This window comes from Arachis ipaensis, chromosome B06 (genome assembly GCF_000816755.2).
Source record: "Arachis ipaensis cultivar K30076 chromosome B06, Araip1.1, whole genome shotgun sequence".
NCBI classification, from domain to species: Eukaryota; Viridiplantae; Streptophyta; class Magnoliopsida; order Fabales; family Fabaceae; genus Arachis; species Arachis ipaensis.
In genome coordinates, this window is record NC_029790.2 from 99,583,443 (window position 1) to 99,590,755 (window position 7,313).

The 7,313-nt window shown below is 34.4% G+C and overlaps 1 pseudogene; it reads right to left on the reverse strand.

Annotated features, from left to right (window-relative positions):
• LOC107647112 lies at window positions 975-5,961 on the reverse strand (annotated as a pseudogene).

Consider the following 7,313-nt stretch of genomic DNA (forward strand, 5'->3'; position numbering starts at 1 on the left):
TATGAAAAAGATATTATTACTAATATTTTTAATTAAATAAATTTTTTAAATCTCATAAAATGAATTTTTTTCTTTTTTTGACCGTTTTTCTTGATTCATTTGGTATTAATTATCTCTGTTTCAACTATTACAACTGAGAGATCTTTTTCAGCGATGAATATTATGAAAAATAACTCATAAACAAAATGAAAGATTAATTTCTTGCTAATTGTCTTTTAATTATATTGAAAAGAAAATTGCAGAAAAATTTGACACAGATTCTATTATCGATAAATTTTATGATAGGAAGAATCGACCACTTCGTTAATAAAAAATACATACATATTTTTGTACTTTAAAATATATTCTCTATCGATATAATTTTGAAATACATTTTACATTATATAATTTTTTGTATAATTTTTTAATATTATATATGTTATTGACCTTCCAGAATAATATTTCTGGATCCGTCCCTGAGATAGTCTCCTATATGAGATACTGGGCCTACGTGAGATACGGACCTACGAGAAGATTCAAGGTGGACTAGACTGAATTCTGTTAATATGGGTTGAATTTGTATATTTATGTAGACATAAAGGATCGTTGGTTCATTTTCTTAGTTCTTCATAAACGGGGAAGGTATTCTATTGAGAAACTCGTTAAGGAGAAGCTCACCGCCTCAATAAAATTGCGGACTTCGTGCCAAGGGACAAACAACCAACTACATCAGTGTATTTTCCAACAGCACCAATAGTAAGTGAACAGCATTAGGGTATATGCAAAATAGATTGTACAAAACCATTTTAGATAACAACTTTATTATAACATTTAATGAAAATGTTCTATAGAGGAGTCAGTTATGCTTAAAGTTTGTTATTCTATAGTAGCCCATAAGCCTTTTCACTCATATTAATCTGATCTTTTAAAAGCCAGGCACCCTTCTTGAGAACTCTCATGAGATATTTCTCAGAGTTGGCATATGCTCCCAAAAATTAAAAAAGAACATTCTAGTCTTCCATTAATTTAGGATTTCAACTTATAAACTTTAGCTCTTTGATATAATGTTTAGGAAACATTTCAAGTGCACTAGGGAGTACCGGTGCACCAGTTGTTTTAACCGTTGATTTCAATTAATATATATTATATATTTTTTTTATAATTCAGATCAACGGTTAAAATAATTGGTGTACCGTATTCCCGGTGCACTTGAAATGCTTCCTAATGTTTATTATGGCTATTTTATTTAGATTTTCCAACCAACTAGACCAAACACTATTCTCGTGTATCTTCCTGCTTATTGGGAGCAAGTTTCCGCCTTATTTTACCAAACAGTATCATGAAATAGAAAACTATTTGGTAAACATTCAAAATACCCATCTTCCAAAAGAGGGCATTCTCAATTAGAAACCAAACTACAAACCTGTGGAATTAGGAAGTACCTTCGTCATCACCAAATAAACTGCGTTTACGCTTCTCCTCAGCAGTTCACCCAACTTTACCACTCCCATCAAACTCCTCACCAGATAATCCAGAGGGCTCCTCCTCGGTATCCCTCTGACCCATTTTCAGCCGTTTGAACTTTTTGCTCTCCTGATGGAAAATTGAAAATTATTGTTGACTTGTATATTATCAAGTAGAGTTAATGATTGGGATTCTTAAATCTTTCTCCTAATTTTCAAGTAAAAAATAATTATATTTTTATTTTTGAAAACATAAAAGGTATAAAAATCCAAAAAGTTTAAAGTTGTTTATTTTTATTTAGAAATTAGGAGGAAAATAAAGATGGTTTAAGATTCCCAATCATTTTTCTATCAACTATAAGCCAATAATTGAAAATATATGCAAGTCATAATCATCCTCATCAAGGACATACTCCACCCTGAACAGTTGGAATAATTCATCAAAATTTAAAAGAATAACATCACATATTTATTAAAATTTCAAGCAAGAAATACAAAAGAGAGTACAGTTATTTTCAAACAAATTTCTTTTTTTTTCTGAAGAGGGGTATACACAAAATAAATAACTTACTTTTTCTTCGGCTTTTTCTTCTTCTGCCGCTCATCATCACTTTCTGGCCTCTCTTCTTCATCTTGCTCATCTTCATCTTCAACATCATCCACTATAAATCCATCATTTTCATATTCATCCTGCCCTTCTGAATTGAGAAGGAAAAGCAGCAGAGTATCAGTAACAATACAAAGCATCATTTAAAGCTTATGAAGGATAATATTAGTCCCATGACTAGTTACAGATAATAAGATACCAACTGAAAGATTAGATTCACATAAGCAAAAAGGAAGCTAGACCAAGTTGGCAACAATCACATTTCTGCCTCCGAGGGATTGATCAAACAGTAAGTTGCAACCATCATTTGAACCTCCCAATCAAAAATTGTAAAAAAGAAAATCCAAAATAAACAAAAACAACATTTTAAAAATGTGAGAATCCCCACCAAAGCATCCAGCAGACCATCTATCAAAGCTCATTTGTCCCCCAAAATGAGTGAAACCCACAGGTATTGCTACTTGCTTGGGTGTCTTAAATAATAACAACAGATATAGAAGACAAAAATATAAAGCCATTCAGAATTCTGTGCTTATTATCCAACTAGATAGAGTAAATGTATTAATTGAGTCTGCTACATGTTAAAATCAACAACATAATTTAGTAGTTTTTCTCTAGTCTTTGTCAAGCATTCAGTTCTGAAGTCTAAGACTGTTGAGATGTGCATAAATAGAGGACTAGAGGCTAATTTTGCAATACAAGAAAATCATACCATTGAAATAAAAGGTCAATAGAACACACATCATGATATAAAATTACTCAAACAAACCTACATTGCTTCATCAGCAGTTATGTTTTGAAAGCGTGGATGGACAATCAGCCTTGGCTTGAAATGCTTCTTTGCAAGCTCCTTTTCTTTCTGACCTTTGTCTTGATCACTCTGCAGAGAGCTTCTGTCTTCGTGGTAGTAAGGATCAAGATCACGGTTGTTTTGAAACCGGTTGCTTCTCATTTCACTCTCTATACAAACAAGGAAGACTTGATACCTATTCTTTTGAATTGACTTGATTTTACACGTGAGTATGTCACCCTCAAGTAACCTATCAGAAAGTTCAACTACGTCTCTCCAGTCATCAGTAGTCTTGTTTCATAAGGATTCCACTCATTTCAGATTCAAGCCCACATATTGCTTTCTGGGCTTGCACTCTGCGAACAGTGGCTTGGACAATTTTACCTTCCGCCAGAGTCTCCTCAGTCTCACCTGAAATTATATATAGAACTCCTCATCCGGGCTTGGTTCTTCATATTGCTTACGCCATTCCTGGAAACCTTGAATCAGTTCTCTTTTTATGTCAGAGAGTTTCTATCTTGTTCAGGCGTTTCTTTCCAGCAGCATATTCCTCGACGTCTAGGTTTTTCAAATAGCTAGGCCGGTCTCTCACATGCTCAATGGCCATCTCAGCATCATCATCATTGTTTGTATCAGCTGTTCCATCCTCCTCATAGACATCTTTAGCCAACTCTATAGCAAGACTATATGATTCTGGATGGATTCTTGTATCATCCAGCAAATCAATAAACTGACTGCTGCTAGCAGCCAACCCACTTCGTCGTACACGCAAAAAAACCAACTGCATTGACAAACACCTTTTTACCAAGTTTATGTTCTGTCAGGAAGTCTTTCCGAGTAAAAATTGCACCAGCTCTCACCAATGGGGAAGGATCTGAGCCCAATCAAAGCAGTAGTACTTACCTAGTTGGGAAGGAAGTTGGTTGGAGGAAATTCGTTGATTTTCATAAAGACGGGGAAGAGATTCATCCCCATACACAATGCTGAGCCCATCCATGATCCATTTCATGCCCAACATCTCGAGGGTTTTCCTCCACCATCTTAAAAATGACCTAATAGAAATAAAGTATACCACATGAGACCTACAATAAAATAATAAATCCCTCATCGACAAGGTCAGCTACATGGAATGAAGTTCCACACAATTCAAAAGGAACTGCCATATACAAATAAAATAAAACAATGAATGGATAATACATGACTTGGACAAAAATATCATATTATAGAGTAAAAGAACCAATAAACATCAGAGAAAGGCAACTGTAAACCAAATTTACTTATCAAATGGTTTTACCCAAGCTCTAACTACAAAAGAATTCAGTCCATGCTTCAATGCAGAAGTATTATAGGGTCACAATGGTTATAATTATGACGTCAAAACATACTTGATTTCTTTATATACAAACAATAGTACAAGACAGCAACAACTATTTCCTACTCAAGGTCAAGTAATGGGACTAGTAACTAGTGCAAGCCCAGCCTAGCATGAATACTTTAGAAGATAAGCATCCACAAACTGCATATGTTGCTTAGGAGAATCGAGTTGCAGGAACAGGTGAAGCATCATAATATAAGGAGAGGTAAAAATTATTGCGTAACAAGAAAACCAAGATGCCAACCTCATTTATATCTTCCTTTAGACGAGTGCAAGACAAATTTACAGCTCCCAAAACAACATGTGGTTGGTGATCTGTCATAAACTTAAGCACACGTTCCTGGTCATTCTTCAGTGTAAAGCACATCTAGCACTTCTCCTGAAGAATCCAACATAACAGAAGTTGTTTGTGGTTTGCCAGGTCCCCAACAACATGCGATAACCCTAGGAGCAGCCTCTTCATCAGAGCTAAGATCATTTTCCTTCTGCTGATAAGGTCCCACAGAAACCTTATTCCACAATGCCTCCCCATACTCCATAAGTAACCAATTCTTTGCCTTGCTTGACAAAACACCTCTTGCCTCCTTTTCCATAGATGGTAAGAGAAACCGAAAAATTGCATCATTCAATATCAGCTTCCTCTGTTCGTTCCACAGCTGAGCAAATCTGCTAACACTATCACTAATATAATACTCATTAAATTGGTCTATTAACTTATTAAGATACTCTTCAGGAAGCTTAATAGTAACTTGGAGAAGTTTCTCCTCCTCTGCCTTCTGTATAAGGAGCCATTGAGCATCCTCAAACTTAGACAATGGCTTCTCGCGCAACCACTTCACACCAGCAAACTGATGGAAAGAATCTATTGTTGTATTTCCATCAGCAGTAGGACAGTAGACACCGCCGCATGATCAAGAGAGTGAGTGCGAACATGCTTCCCAATGCTAGGCTCACAACTTATCTCAACGGCTGCCTGAAACAAAATATCCATTAGAATAAAATCAAAGGTCACTTTTAAGGATAAACCTGAGCAAGGTCAAATATGCATACCATGTGCCTAGCACACTTAGGTACTTCTTGAGGGGTATCATACATGGCATATGTAAAATTTGTAGCCATCTCCTCTCTGGTGTTTCCTTTGGATCCTCCAACTCAAGCTACAATACAGATAAGGGAAAATAGAACCTTAAGTTTAGTGTTAAAACAAATGGCAATATCAAATTTAAGTATACTTACCAGAGCAACAAGTGACATGGGATCTGTCTTCCTGGCTACCAGAGTTTTTACTTCCCTCTGGGTCTTTATTTTTGTTATATGCTCTTCGAATCCTGGAGGAATTGATGGATCAATGAGGGTTATATTGTCTTCCACTTGTTCGGCCCCTCTTCTGTATCCGTTCTCATTCGATTGACTATCATGCTTCTTTGGGCTATTTTGAAGGCCCATTCGAGTTTCCCGAATAATCTCCTCAATATACATATCATTGACTAAACATTTGTGGAATTTCAATTTTGTAATGGGAATGTGCTTTCTACATTTTGTAATTTGTATATCCAAGTCATATCTATCCAACTCCCGATAAGTCATTAATCCATAGTCAAAAATCAAAATGTTCTCCCCCACCCTCATTATTGTTCCTAGGCCCCACATTTACGATTCCCACGTGGTCATGTTCTTCACCCCCACCATCCTTTTGCACTTGGGATTTAACCGCCTCTTCATTACCCGCCGGAACTTTATTCTCCATTGTCAAGCTACCTCCAAGCTTCTTCTTCAGACCATCATATCATACATCGACACCGGAGAATTTGGTTCACGCATATGTCAAACTTGTCACCGTCAACGTCTGAAGTCACAATAGCATGGATTTTAGTCATCCAGTTTGTTAATTACCACCATAAATTTTTCCATATTAAATTCCTCCTGAAACAACCGATTTTTTCACCCCGACCAATGGCTCCCCCCACACAGACGCCACTTTAAGGAAGTTATCCTCATTTTATGCATGCAAAGGCATATCATATATCTCTAACCATGCTTTCCTTGATCTATTTGTCTCCCCCATTGTCTTTCAACAAGAACGATGAATTTAATGCCTTCTTCATAATTGTTGATAAATGATATAAATGTAATTTCAATCAAAGAGAGAGTAAGATCATCTCCAGCATAAAAAGTAACTCCACATCAGCTTTTGCATCATAAACAATAAATAGAAACTCAAAAAAATCTCTCTCTTTTTCATTAGAAAAAACTAACTTTAATTTCTATTGTGGTCTCACTTAATTAATTAATTAAAGTAATTAAAATTAATATAATTATTATTTTTTATAATAATATTATTTAAATTTATAAATTTATTTTTTTATTAACTTACCACATTGTATGATTTTATTGGTTGTTGCAAGTTTTTATTCAGAGGGATTCTCAACCTTGATACACATGAAGAGCCTTCCTTCATTTTTCACTCCAATGGTAATTGAGTCCCCGTATGTTAGAAGAGGAACTTTATTTCTTAGCATTGGAGTTGCTCTAAATATACAAAAGACAGATAAAAATAATTCATTATAATAAAAAAATAGTTAATATGTGTTTAAAAAATATATGATAAGATAAATACATTAAAAATAAGGACAATTCTATGATGCTGAAGGAAGAAATATTCCTCATCTGCTGAAATAACGTGTCCATCCCATTTCAACGAATGTGAAAAAGTAAGGGTTGCTGTTCATGGCAGTGCAACCAAGTGTGGGTCTTACAAATATCAGTGGAGCTTTGACGAAGTTTTAAGTTTTTAATTAATCCCCTTCTAATGGATTATTATTTGTAGCAATTTATGTTTATTGATTTATATTTTATACTATTTTAATGGATGAATTATGTTATTTAGAGTTGCAATTTTTGAATGAAAATAATTGAATTAACCGAAACAAAATTATATTAGGGTAATTTTTAAGTTTTGTATCTCCATTAAATGATGATAAATGACTTAACAAAAATAAAAAAATCAATTACAATTAACTCATTTAATATAAATTATCATTACCATTCTTTATAATTATTATTAGTCTTTATTGTATTTTTAAATATAAAAATCAGAGG